Source organism: Phyllobates terribilis, unplaced genomic scaffold, assembly GCF_046119375.1.
Source record: "Phyllobates terribilis strain yellow unplaced genomic scaffold, ASM4611937v1 Scaffold_3__8_contigs__length_932513732, whole genome shotgun sequence".
NCBI classification, from domain to species: Eukaryota; Metazoa; Chordata; class Amphibia; order Anura; family Dendrobatidae; genus Phyllobates; species Phyllobates terribilis.
The window spans coordinates 177,038,198-177,053,067 of NW_027362763.1; positions in this window are offsets into that span (position 1 = coordinate 177,038,198).

A 14,870-nucleotide genomic window follows, 5' to 3' on the forward strand; every position below is an offset into this window, starting at 1 on the left:
CGCTTCAGTACCTTTACTGGTGTAATGGCAGGTATGGTCCAGGGTACTTGCTAGGAAGGCTGCACTTCAGGACTCTTCCCAGTGAGCGGGTATAAGGCCTCATGATCCGTGTCTTCCACTCTCTAAGCTTCTAGCCAGCCTGGAACTTGGCCTAGCTTCTATGTTGTGTTGCTTTCTCACCTGACCGCTTGGTAGTAGGACTTTTCTTTGGCAACCACTATCCCTGGATGCTGGGGCCTTCCTGGTTCCTAGTCCTGTATTTGATGGTAGCTTCAGGATGACCAGGGGTCTGGAAGCCTCCTGGTAAGCCGGTTGTCCCTCCTGGGTGTAGAGAACCCTGTAGACGCGGACCCGGTGTCCGGATTGTGTCTTGGGGTGAGCTTCAGATGCTCCTCTGCCCCCTCAACTCCTCTCTCCTTGCCTCGGCCACACTCGGGGCCCTCAGCACAGCAGCAGACATGCTGCTTCTTCACTGGTCTCAGTGCCAGCAAACTCTCTCAGACTGCCTAACTCCACCCTCCATATACATATATATATATATATATATATATATATCCTAACAGGGCTCCCTCTGGTGGTCTGAGGTGGAAGGGTGGAGGTGTCTGTTTGGAGTGAGGGCCTCTTGTGGAGAAGTCCATCCATGCACTCTTTTGGGTCCTGTGGTACCAGTGGTAGCAGGGTGCCACATAGCCACCTTTCTTTATGAGGACAATCAACAGCCTTCCATCCATAGATTATGTCAGTTGCTTGATATGTTTTTCGATCAACATTGCGTGCAGCAGCCACCACAGCCTCCCAGACACTGTTCCGAGAGGTACTGTTTTCCCTCCCTGTAGATCTCACATTTTATGATAGACCACAGGTTCTCTATGGGGTTTAGATCAGGTGAACAAGGCGACCATGTCATTATTTTTTCTTCTTTTAGACCTTTACTGGCCAGCCACGCTGTGGAGTAATTGGATACATGTGATGGAGCATTGTCCTGCATGAAAATCATGTTTTTCTTGAACGATACCGACTTCTTCCTGTACCACTGCTTGAAGAAGTTGTCTTCCAGAAACTGGCAATAGGTCTGGGAGTTGAGCTTCACTCCATCCTCAACCCGAAAAGGTCCCACAAGTTCATCTTTGATGATACCAGCCCATACCAGTACCCCACCTCCTCCTTGCTGGCGTCTGAGTCAGAGTGGAGCTCTCTGCCCTTTACTAATCCAGCCTCTGGCCCATCCATTTGGCCCATCAAGAGACACTCTCATTTCATCAGTCCATAAAACTTTTGAAAAATCAGTCTTAAGATATTTCTTGGCCCATTCTTGATGTTTTATCTTATGTTTTTTGTTCAAAGGTGATCGTTTTTCAGTCTTCCTTACCTTGGACATGTCCCTGAGCATCGCACACCTTGTCCTTTTTGATACCCCAGTAACATTGCAGCTCTGAAATATGGCAAAACTGGTGGCGAATGGCATCTTGGCAGCTTCACGCTTAATGTTCCTCAATTCATGGGCAGTTATTTTGCGCCTTTTTTGGCCAACATGCTTCTTGCGACCCTGTTGGCTATTTGACATGAAATGCTTGATTGTTCGGTGATTACGCTTCAAACGTTTGGAAATTTCAAGACTGCTGCATCCCTCCGCAAGACATCTCACAATTTGGACTTTTCAGAGCCGGTCAAATCTCTCTTATGACCCATTTTGCCAAAGGAAAGGAAGCACACCTTATATAGGGTGTTGATGTCATTAGTAGCGTTGAGCCACCCCCGTAGTGTTCGAGTTCGGTTTGTCGAACACCCGTATGTTCGCCGAACTGTTCGTAGAACACCTTCGAACACCGTTAAAACCAATGGCAGGCAAACAAAAACACATAGAAACACATAGAAAACACCTTCAAAGGTATCCAAAAGCTGACAAACTGCTCAGAAGACACAACTAACACATGGAAAAAGTGATAAGTACATATAGTCATGCGAAAAGAAAAGAGGTGGAGGAGTAAAAGGAGGGGGAGACACAGATATAGGCATGTCATGCCCTTCTAAAACCAAAAAAGTGCGAAGCCGACGCGGCCAGTCCGTTCCTGCCCGTGCGACCTCCGTGTCGCCGGGTTTGTGCCAAAGCCGCGGTGGACCCTGACGGCCAACCCCCCTCTTCCAATACTGGTGCCTGTCCGCTTGTGGGTCAAGCGAGCCCCCCTGCGGTGGAGGCAGGTCTAATCTTTTTAATTTAAATTGTCTCTCTAATTTGAATGAGTACACTTTAAATCCTTTTACAAGGATCTATTGGAGGGCAAGTCTCATGCCAGCAGCCGCGTAATTCCAGCTCCAGTATCGTCCACTAAAGCTGCTGCAGTTAAAAGCTTTTATAAGGATCGAGCTCGGCGGTCCACCGCAAGGCGTCCTACCGCCAGTCCCAGCCCCTATGCCTTGGGGTGCCTCCCCGATGCTCTTCACTGAGTGTCCCGGGGGCCCGAAGCATTTCCTTTGAAAAAATTAAGTGTCCAAACTACAGGTGGTGTAGCTTGCTTAACAGCTGGGATAATCCGCTGACTAGCAGACACTGCTACTAGGCACAAAGTATTTCCTGGGCTAGATGCAGTTAAATATTTGTAATTAGATACTCTCGTTGGATGCTGAGAAAGCATTCCAAAAAGTCTCCTGGCACACCATATATTATTCTCTTAAAAATCTTGGGGTAGGGGTCTAGGGGACCCTTTTATAGAAAAAATCATGGCCCTGTATCGCAATACGTCACCTAGGCTGAAGATAAATGGAACATTTTCATCACCTTTCATAATCACCAATGGGACAAGGCAGGGATGTCCTCTGTCCCCTCTCTTATACATCCTAGTGACGTAGCACCTGTTCTCATCAATTCGCCATAACCCCAATATTAGGTGGATTGAGGTGGGAGGCACCGAGTACATGTGCTCTGCATTTGCTGATGATGCCCTAGTATATATCACTCAATCACATATATCCATCCCTGCTGTTATGGCTGAAATAAATCACTTTGTTACATGGTCAAATTTTAAAATCAATGCAGCAAAGTCTGAGGCCCTCGATGTCTCCCTCCCCAAATCCATACAGGATTCCATCCAGTACATTTTTCCCTTTGCCTGGCCCTCACAGGGTATCAAATACTTAGGAATTCGCATTCATAGAGCCCTCTCCCGTCTATGTTATCTTAATTTTGGGCCCTTTATTGAACAACTCCATACAGACCACGGTTGGCAAGTTAGAACTGTAAGATTCACTACGTGAACCACTGGTGTTTTGTGGAAAAGCACATGTACACTGTGTTCCAAATTATTATGCAAAAAGTGTTTAGGAGTGATAAGGGAAGAATTTTTTTGTTTGTCAGTTAAACTCATTGATGGTGATGTGTGTCAGGGCTCTTTATATCACTGTAAGCAATTGCAGACACCTGTGCTAATTAGTTTGGCAGGTGTGTCCAATGAAAGGCAAGACTACTTAAGAAGGCTGTCCCACATCATTAAGCAGCCTACATTTTCTGCCAAAATGGGAAAGAAAAAGGATGTGTCAGCTGCTGAGAAGCAACAAATTGTGGAGTGTTTAGGTCAAGGCATGACTACAATCAACATTGCCAAGACACTTCATCCTGATCATCGCACAATCAAGAAGTATGTTGCTGATTCACAGTACACACGTGTGCGTGCTGATAAGGGAAAATTGAGGACTCTTTCCTACAGGCAATTACGTCAGGTTAAAAGAGCAGTGGCAAAAAAGCCTTGTCATAGCAGCAGACAAGTTTTTGAAGCTGCTGGTGCCTCCAACGTCCCCCGAACAACAAGATGTAGAGTCCTTCAGAGGTTTGCAGCTGTGCGCAAGCCATCCTGTCAACCTCCTCTATCCACAGCACACAAGCAGAAACGGCTCCAGTGGGCCAAACAATGACTTCAAAACTGTTTTGTTCACCGATGAGTGCCGTGCAACGCTCGATGGTCCAGACGGATGGAGTGGAGGATGGCTGGTTGATGGACACCCCATTCAAACACGGCTACGGCGCCAACAAGGAGGAGGTGGAGTAATGTTTTGGGCTGGAATCATGGGGAGAGAGATTGTCGGCCCCTTTAGGATCCATAATGTATGTGGAGTTTCTCAAACAGCACTTCCTGCCATGGTTCAAGAAGAACAACCGTGTATTCCGCAGCAAGATCAGCAGTTCACATCTAATCAACAGCTCTGGGAGGGTATTCTCTCCTCATGCAAAACAATTGAAGCAGAAACAATCCAAAACCTGACAAATTCAATGGACGAGAGAGTTCAGAAGCTCCTTTTGAACAAGGGGTTCTATGTGCAAATGTAACATCACCTAGAATAAAGTTTTGAGTTGAAAACTGTTTGATTTCAGTTTCTAATAACCTGCTAATGCTTATAATTTCAAAAATGACCATTTTTTTGTTCTTTATTAAAATGAAAAGGTTGATCGAAGAGTGTGGGGGATCTAAGAGTGTGGCAACTCAGTAGTCAGGATTATTTCGAATTCTGACAATCTGAGGGTCATGTTGCAGGTACTGCAGCAAGAAGGCACTCATGTGTCTTGCGCATCTAGGAGCCCCAAAATGATTTTCCGGGCTAGATGCAGCTAAAAATTATTATTACTTTGAAAGCTGGTGGAGCTTAGTATAGATGGCCTAGTAGAATCAGTACTGCACACTGCTACAAGGCCCAAATTATTTTCCAGCTAAGAAACAGATACACATGATTAGTAATTTGAAAGCTTAAAACGGTTGGTGAGGTGATTTTAACAAATCAACAAGCTTTTACTCTCCCCAGGATGACACAGGGGTAGAAAAGTCGTTTCTGATCCATGATTTGTTCATCTTTATGAACGTGAGTCTATCTACATTATCAGTGGAGAGCCGCGTGCGCTTATCTGTCAGCACACCACCAGCAGCACTGAACACATGTTCAGACAGAACGCTGGCTGCGGGGCATGACAAGATCTCCAAGGCGTAAGTGGCGAGCTCCGGCCATTTATCCAGATTGGAAGCCCAAAAAGAGCAAGGGTCCAGTGACACAGTCATGGCTCCACTGTTTACTTGGAAATACTCCTTTACCATCGTCTCTAGGCGTTGACTATGTGTCAGACTTCTTGTCTCCTGTGGCCTTGCAAAGGATGGGCTAAAAAAGTGTTGAAATGATTCCGCAAAATTGATGTTTCCAGCAGATAATGTGTTTCTGTTACGTTTTGAGTGCTGAACACTCGATGGTCCCACGGTTGGCAAGTTGGAACTGTGAGATTCACTACGTGCACCACTAGTGTTTTGGGGAAAAGCACATGTAAGATTCTGCAACTGTCTCTGCTGATACTCCTGCATGCGTGCATCTCTTTCTATGGCAGGAATAATTTCTGCAAATTTACTTTTGTATCGGGGATCTAACAGTGTGGCAACCCAGTAGTCAGGATTATTTCAAATTCTCACAATTCGAGGGTCATGTTGCAGGTAGTGCAGCAAGAAGGCACTCATGTGTGTTGCGCATCCAGGAGCACCAAGTCCCTGTTGTGTTGGTGGTGAGGTAACAATCATGCTTCCTTCCTCTGCCCTCTCCCCCCAAACTCGCACAACAGAAATGTGATCAAGGTCTCCCTCATCTAATGAGTCTTCCATCAGTTCGTCCTCCACTTCTTCCTGGGCTCCTGCACCTTCCTCACTAGTTTGGTTGCAACCATGCGCCCTGGTAAAACCATCTCCCCCACCCTCACATGCCTGCCGCCTTGGTGCTGCCGACCGTCTGGACCTTGCAGATGTTAGCCCTTCCGCATACAACTCCTCATCCTCTACTTCCTCTACCTCCTCTTGTGCCACCACCTGACTCCGAATTCTGTTTTACATGTGCTCCAGCATGTAAATCACCGGAATAGTCCTGCTGATAATGGCATCGTCAGCACTAAACATCTTCGTCGCTATTTCAAAACTGTGCAGAAGGGTGCATAGGTCCCAGATTTGAGACCACTCCTCCAGTGTGATTTGCCCCACCTCTGGATCTCGTTGGCCCAGGCTATACGTCACAACGTATTGCACCAGGGCTTGTCGGTGCTGCCACAGTCGCTGCAACATGTGCAGAGTTGAATTCCACCAGTTAGGCACATCGAATTTTAGCCGGTGAAGTGGCAGGCCCAACGACTTCTGTAGAGATGTAAGTCGCTGAGCTGCGGGATGCGAACGGCGGAAGTGAGCACACAGCGACCGTGCCCTCTTCATAAGGCCATCTAGTCCGGGATAGTGGGCTAAAAATTGCTGGACAACCAGGTTCAACACGTGAGCCATACAAGGCACGTGTGTGACATTGCCCCGGCGAAGGGCCGCACCGAGGTTTGCAGCATTGTTGCACACACAGCATTCCCTGGTTTCAGGTCCAGTGGAGACAGCCATTCATGAAACTGGTTCTCCAGAGCGTACCACAACTCCTCAGCTGTGTGACTCACATTTCCCAGACATTTCAAAGTAAAAACTGCCTGATGACGTTGAGCCCTGCTGCCAGCATAGTAAGGAGGTGTGCAGGATGCCTTCTGCGCAGTTAGAAAGCTTGTGGCATGACCAGACAGGCTTTGGGTGCAGGTGGAGGACCGAGAGGAGGTTGAGCAGGCAGAAGCAGTGGAGGAACTTTGAGATAAAGAGGATTGATGCACAACTCGTGGGGACGGCAAGACTTGGACAGCAGCCCCTTGTCCGGATGTTACCATAGTTACCCAGTGCCCAGTCAGCGACATGTAACGCCCCTGTTCATGCCTACTCGTCCAAGTGTCTGTGGTGAAATGCACCCTGTCATACACAGAGTTTCTCAAAGAAGCGGTGATGTTGTGTGCGACATGCTGGTGGAGCGCAGTCACACCTTTCTTTGAAAAGTAGTGCCGACTGGGCATGTGGTACAGGGGCACTGCGGTGCACATAAGGTCTCGAAAATCCTCTGTGTCCACCAGGCGGAAAGGAAACATTTCTGTAGCCAAGAGCTTGTAGATGGTGAAATTCAACCTCTTAGCTTTCTCATGGCTAGGAGGAAATGGTCTTTTACTTGTCCACATCTGAGGGACCGAGAGCCGGCTGTTGTGCTTAGACGGGGTTGAGAAGGGTGTCCCCGGCAAACTGCCGATGTGTGAGGAAGATGCAGGCAGACATGTTAGGTTGCCTTGATCCAAACGTGGTGCTATCGATATCGGACAGCGCTGAACACCAGCTGGTGTTTCCACCTCCAAAGAAAATGATGACCTGCCAATTACGCTGGCTGTTGCGGGTAAAGAGGTGGCAGGTCTGCATCCCAAAACAGGTGTGACTGCTGTCCCCCCAGTCACAGAGGATGAAGAGGCCGCGGATCCACAAGATGTGGCAAACGGTGGTTGGCCTGGCCGGCTAGGCCGCATTGTTGCACAGTGAGCTTCCCACTGCAACTTATGCTTCATATCCATGTGCCGGTTCATACATGAAGTACTCAAACTATGTATTTTTGGCCTCTATTTAGCTTTTGCTGACAAATGTTACAGATAACACGAGTTGGGTCATCTTTATCGATCTGAAAAAATGCCCAGGCTATGCAAGGCTTAGCACCCATGCGACCTGAAGAGCCACCACGACTTGTGGTCAGAGGCAGAGTTGTGTTTGAGGATGCAGTTGTTAACGTGCTTCCAGTACTACGTCTCTGTCCAGGAAGGCGCAACCTGACCTCGTCGTCACTAGCATCCTCCTCCACCTCCTCTGCTGACCTCATCTCTTGGCTGACTGTGGGTTGACAGTAAGTGGGATCTCCAACCTCGCCATCATCACCCTGTGTGTTATCACACCCGTCGTCCTCAGAGCCAATCTCTTCCTGCCCTGACAAAAAACTAAAGTTGTCGCTCCAGTCAGGTATTTGAGTCTCATCATCATCTTCATCATTGTCTCCACCAACAGGAGTTACAGTTTGGGAATGAGGGTCTACATTATGGTCAGAACCTTCTGCGTCTGGTCCTGGATCCGACTCATAAAGATTCTGGGCATCAGTGCAGATCATTTCCTCGTCTGGATTCACAGAAGCTCTGGAGCCGACCTCTGATTCCCAGGCTATAGTATGAGTAAACAGCTCTGCAGACTCAACCATCTGTTCTACCCCATACTCAGAGGGCAGCTGGAGACTTGGGAGCTGTGAGGAAGCAAGTGCGATTGGGGTGATGTTGAAGTTGTGATGTTGAAGTTGAGGTGGAGGAGAGCCCACTTAAAAGAGCACTTGATATCCGTTGAAGCACCTGCTGTTTTTGTGCCTCATCTGGAATTTGTAGCGATTTGCATGGCCGTAAGAATGGGATCTTATCACATTGTCCGCTAAAAGAAGTAGACATCTTTGTTTGGCTGGAAGATGGTCTTTCTTCTTCAGATGTTACTGTTGCTTTAACACCTACCCCACGGACACAACCTTTTTTTACCTTCCCAACACGCATATTCCCCTTTCCACCAGCAGCAGTCTTTTTCCACTCATTTTGGTGGTTAACTAATTCACAACTCTGGAGTTGTTTGCACAAAATCAATGGATGGGAACCGAGCAGAGCTGAGTGGCCAAACTGTGGTATTAGCCCAAAAGTATTGGCTGGGTTAGATGCAGATAAAAATTCTATTGAATTTGCAACCTGGTGGAGGTTAGTATAGATGGACTAATAGAACAAGTCCCACACACTGCTACAATCCGAAATATTTTTTCAGAGCTAGATGCAGAAAAAAATTAGATTGAATTTGCAACCTGGTGGAGGTTAGTATAGATGGACTAATAGAACAAGTCCCACACACTGCTACAAGCCGAAATATTTTTTCAGAGCTAGATGCAGAAAAAAATTAGATTGAATTTGCAACCTGGTGGAGGTTAGCATAGATGGACTAATAGAATGATGCTATGCACAAAAGGTTTAACTTCACTAGGTGCAGTAAAAAAATTTGTATTCTATACACAGGTGGTGTAGCTTGCAACACAGATAGGCTTCTCCACTGACTAACACACACTGCAAGAGGACAAAAAAGATTTTGCTTTGCTTGATTTAGCCAAATGCTGTGAAAAAAACTTGCACAGCACTGGCACAGACCTGCCTGGCAAAAAGTGATAGGAACTGATGTAACCTAGCCCTGAAAAGGACTACAATTACAATTAGTCTTTACTCCCAACCTATCTATTTAAGAGCACAGACCTGCCTGATAAAAGTGATAGGAACTGACGTAACCTAGGCCTGAAAAGGACTGCAATTACAATTAGTCTTTACTCCCAACCTATCTATTTAAGAGCACAGACCTTCCTGATAAAAGTCGTAGGAAATTATCTAAACTAGTCTTTAAAAGGACTGCAATCACAACTATTCCCTACTCCCAAGCTATCTGTAGATTTGTGCGAAAATTGGCTTGAAATTAACAAAGTATAGCGCACACAGCAACAGCGGTGCCGTCTAACATGCAGCTGCAGCAGTGAGAAAATGGTGGCGACGGGGAAAATGGCTGGGTCTTATAGGGCAAGGACATGTGACATACACTGCAAGTGACACATGCCCTTGCTTGTGTGAAAAAAAGCAGTTCGCTCCGTGTGTGCACTGCTGATAGGCTGACAGATTGCACCTCCCCACTGTAAATGCAGGAAAGAGAAAAAAAATGGAGATCTTCATTATTTCTACAGAGATCCATCCCCTGCCCCTTCCCCCGCCCCGCTGTACACTCAAACTGCGTATTAACATTAATTTTCAGCATTACTGAGAAAAAATCCAGTTATGATTTTGGTGCACGAACAGTTATCGAACATAACCTCGAACAGCCGAATTTTTTTCAAATCGTTCGGGTTCGCCGAACGGCTCGAACACCGTCCACAACAGCTCTAATTTGAGATTGGCGAACAGTTCGAGTAGAACACCGCTCATCTCTAGTCATTAGTCAACACTAGTGTTGAGCGAGCACTAAAATGCTCGGGCCGAGGTCACCGTGATACTCGGGTGCTCGACCCGAGCAATGAGCCCAATGTTAGTCTATGGGAGACCCGAGCATTTTTGCGGCGGCACCCCCAGCAGTCTGTAGAAAGCCTAAAAAGTGCCCAAAACGATAGTGACAGTTCTCAAATGACATGGGGACAGCATGGGGATTGCCCCAGGAAGCATTTCTGACCCCCAGGTCACTGCTGTCCACAACGTGGTCAGAGGTATTAAGCCACTTTTACGGGCTCACAATAAAACGTTCAAAAACAAAACTGAAACTGCTTTCCTGTGAAATATGTTAAGGAACATCCTTTCCAGGGTAAAGACATGTGTATAAGGTAAAATAAATAACTAAAAACAAAAATTCTCCTCCACACCTTGGGCTATGTTCACAAGTAGCATTTTTGAGGCGTTTTTGCACTTTTGTATTGCTTTCAACCGTGACAAATGCATTCACCGGGAAATGTCATTTTAACATTTTACAACCTTATCTGGCCATGTTCTGTGTGACACATGCATACAGTGCTGAAAAGACATGGGAGCAGCATGGGGAAGACCCCTGGAAGCATCTCTGACACCCAGGTCACTGCCTAAAAGTGTGCCCATCAGAAGTGATCCTTGCCGCATCAGAAGATGCAGACTTGCAACTATCCCAGTGCAAGTCCTTGTCCCAGGGCAGTGTTCAATTGTACCTCACCCATTCCTTGCAATGCAAGGGCAAGTATGCAGCCTGTCACCCACCCACCGCCAGGCTGCAATACCATCTTGCTTGCTTGCACTTGAAATTGGGCCTTTTAGGCATGTGGAGGCGCAATCTGGCCACCACGTCATGGCTGCGTCAGGGGCCTGGTATCCATACTCAGTCCCCAGCCGCCCGGTGGCCGGGTGCTCACACATGGTCCCCAGCCGCCTGGGGGCGGCCGGGTGTCCATAAACGGTTCCCAGCCACCCCTATTTGTCCCGGTGCGCCTTATACACAAGCATGCATACCAAAACATTACCTGTGCCCTCCCCAGTGCATTTAGTGGGAAGGACAGCCTAACCACAAACACGTGGACAAGTGAATGTGGCCAGAGATGGTCCATCTCACTGATGCCTTCACACTGGGTTAATATTGTGAAGCCGGGACACAGTTGGACACTGGGATGCAACACGTCCTCCAGACATAGAGGATTGCGGGTCCTGGGTCAATCAAGCTTCAACACAAAGTTCAGAAGGTAGACAGCAGCAGTGGTCGGCCTCCTACACAATGAGTAAATTATTCATGATCATGAGGCCATCCATCTCCTTAGCTTTCTGTTGCTTGGAATGCAAGCGCATGTATGTTGTAGCAGCTAGGCCTGAGGTGGTTAGCGTTTTGGCGCATATCCTACCTCCTCTGAGGATTGCTGGATGTTTTCCTGCTACTATCCCAGTTCTATAACTCCCTTTAAAACAAAGCTTCAGGTGATGAATGATGGATGAGGTGGTGGCAAAGGAGAAAGAGCAGGAGGAACAGGGACCATTCACATCAATATCAGGCCAGTCAACCACACATGTCTTGTAGGATATGTATCTGTACCAAAAGGAGCGGGTTGGATACACAGTTATAGGGCATACAGTGAGTGCAATGCCTACCAAAAATTTCGAGGTACTCCAATGCCCCTTGGAAGTGACATGGAGGTCAGAGGGCCTTAACTAAACCGTTTTTTCCATTTATAGCAACTGGGTCTCCTGTACACTGTTGGCCTAAGCAGTGAATGGAAGGCTTTCCAAAAATTATGAGGAACTGCATTGCCCCTTGAAACAGACGTGGATTACAGCGTACTAAAAACCTTCTACCCATTATTGGGGAGTGGGTCTCCCTTAGTGTTCGACTATGCATTGAAAAGCAAAATCTGACTAAAATTAGAAGGAAATGCAATGCCCGTTGGAAAAGTCGTGGAAGTTAGAGGTAATTAAAAACAACATTTCAATGCCCCTTGGAAGAGATGTGGAGTTCAGAGTGGTTTAAAAAGACGGTTTTAATGCCCCTTGGAAGAGACGTGGAGAATCACAGTAGCTTAACAAGACGGTTTTATTGCCCCTTGGAAGAGAAGTGGAGTTCAGAGTGGTTTAACAAGACGGTTTTAATGCCCCTTGGAAGAGACGTGGCGGTCACAGTAGCTTAACAAGACAGTTTAAATGCCCCTTGGAAGAGTGGTGGAGGTCACAGTAGCTTAACAAGACGGTTTTAATGCCCCTTGGAAGAAACGTGGAGTTCAGAGTGGTTTAACAAGACGGCTTTAATGCCCCTTTGAAGAGTGGTGGAGGTCGCAGTGGAATAAAAAGACAATATCAATGCCCCTTGGAAGAGTGGTGGAGGTCGCAGTGGAATAAAAAGACAATATCAATGCCCCTTGGAAGAGTGGTGGAGGTCGCAGTGGAATAAAAAGACAATATAAATCACCCTTGGAAGAGACGTGGCAGTCACAGAAGCTTAACAAGACAATTTTAATGCCCCTTGGAAGAGACGTGGCATTCAGAGTGGTTTAACAAGATGGTTTTAATGCCCCTTGGAAGAGACGTGGAGGTCACAGTAGCTTAACAAGACGATTTTAATGCCCCTTGGAAAAGATGTGGAGTTCGGAGTGGTTTAACAAATGGTTTTAATGCCCCTTGGAAGAGACGTGGAGGTCACAGTAGCTTAACAAGATGGTTTTAATGCCCCTTGGAAGAGACGTGGAGGTCACAGTAGCTTAACAAGACGATTTTAATACCCCCTACAAGAGCCATGCAGTACAGTATATTAAAAACATTATTCCCTTTTTTGGGGATTGGGTCTCCCAGAGTCTTTGACTATGCCTTCCAAGCAAAAGATGCCAAAAATTAGGACGGAGGAACTTGCAATGCCCCTAACAAGAGCCATGCAGTACAGCATATTAAAAACATTATTCCCATTGTTGGGGAGTGGGTCTCCCATAGTCTTTGCCTATGCCTTCCAACAAAAGCTGCCAAAAATTAGGATGGAGGAACTTGCAATGCTGGCAACATGGATCACGGTCACACTGGTGGTATAGTGGTGGTGGAGGCTGAGGATAAGGAGAAGAGCAAAAACAGTCGAAATAAGGAAGCTTATACCCATGTGTGGGTGTGAAGCGGTGCATGGAAATACATCTCCCAAAATTACACAGTGGATTTGACTTTATGTTACTCTGCTGTCATTTGGTGGTTATGAGAAGGGTCAGCTTGTCAGCAATGTCAGTTGACAGACGGTGCGCTTATCAGTTATAATTCCCCCAGCAGCACTAAAAACAGGCTCCGATAACAGGCTAGCTGCAGGGCAGGCCAGGACCTCCAAGGAGTACAGAGCGAGTTCACTTCAAGTGTCCAGCTTGGTGATCCCAGTGATCCCAGGATTTCTTTCCAAGTTTAGTTTGGGCTGGACTTACTGTTATGATCCGCTACAAGAACTAAGGAAAGAAAGGGAATCTGTCCCTACAATAAGACTGAGCTGATTCCCTACGTTGCAGCGGGCGACCTGTTCCTTGTGAACAGACCCGCCTTCGTCCTCAGCTAGTCTGAACGCAGACCTATAGAATAAAGGGAGGGGTCCCTAAAAGAACTAAGGACTGGGACAAAATTGGACACCTCCTAGCAGATGTTGTAGTGGAGCAAAAAGACAAACAGACAAAAAGTACTTAGAGGTCCAAAGGACCAAACGAACTAGAGAGATAGGTACAAAAGCACCTGGCTAAATAGAGATTCAAATAACACTGAAGCCCAGCAAAGCCAGAAGGGCGGAGCTGTAATAAATAGGCAGCAGGTCACGTGACCAAAATTGAAAAAAAACTAACAGGAGAGTTCTAACACCACATGTCCAACTTTGATACACTATAATTATAAGGCATGAGGAATCACGGAGGACGCTAGTACGGTCGGCAAGGTACTCCCTCACCATCTTTTGAAACTTTCCACTCATTGTGAGAGTACCCCACGCCTAAGGGCCTGTAAGCTGGGGGGGTCTTAGTAAACTGTCCCTGAACGTTGAGAGTGTTCCCCTGCCTCTACTGGATTGGAGTTGTGTCTTTCTCGCCTGTACGCCTTGATTGGGCAACGAACTGTGACCTCTGCCGCTAGCGTGTTCAGATGGGAATTTTTTTAATAGTTCTGCAGCAAGGGCCTTCTGGTACTGCCCCATTTTTGTAGACCTCTCCACCTCAGGAATAAGAGAGTGAAAGTTCTCCTTGTAGCGGGGGTCTAAAAGTGTCACCAACCAGTAATGACTGTAACCCAACATTTTGAGAACGCGAGGGTCACGGTTAAGGCAGCATAACCTAAAGTCAGCCATGCGTGCCAGACTGGTAATGGGCAAGACTTCCGTGTCCTCACCAAGATGACGACTGACCATGCTCTCATCCTCCTCCTCCTCCCCCCTGTCCTCAGGCCACCGACGCTGCACCGACGGTATAACAGTTGTACAGGTACTACCGTCTACAGCGCATGATACCAGCTCCTGTTCTTACTACTCCTCCTCCACCTCTCCCTCATTGTCCCCCAATGCACGTTAGGATGAGATGAGGCTGGGCTGTGTGGAATCGCCCGCTACGGCTTCTTGATCCATCTCATCATACTCTGGCTGCAATGCCTCCTCTTTAATTCTCTGCAGAGAGCGTTGCAAAAGACAGACAAGGGGGATGCTGACGCTAATGATGTCGTCATTACCACTCACCATCTTGGTGGACTCCTCAAAGTTTGTCAGGATGGTACATATGTCAGACATCCAGGTCCACTCCTGAGGTCTTATGTGTGGAGTCTGTCCTGAATATCGACGGCCTTGTTGCACCTGGTACTCTACAACTGCTCACAAATCCTTTGCAACATGTGGAGGGTAGAGTTCCAACGTGTGGGGACATCACACACCAGTCGGTGTGCCTGAAGCTGCAAACGCTGCTGCAGCACAGCAAGGGCGGCGGAAGCTCTAGCC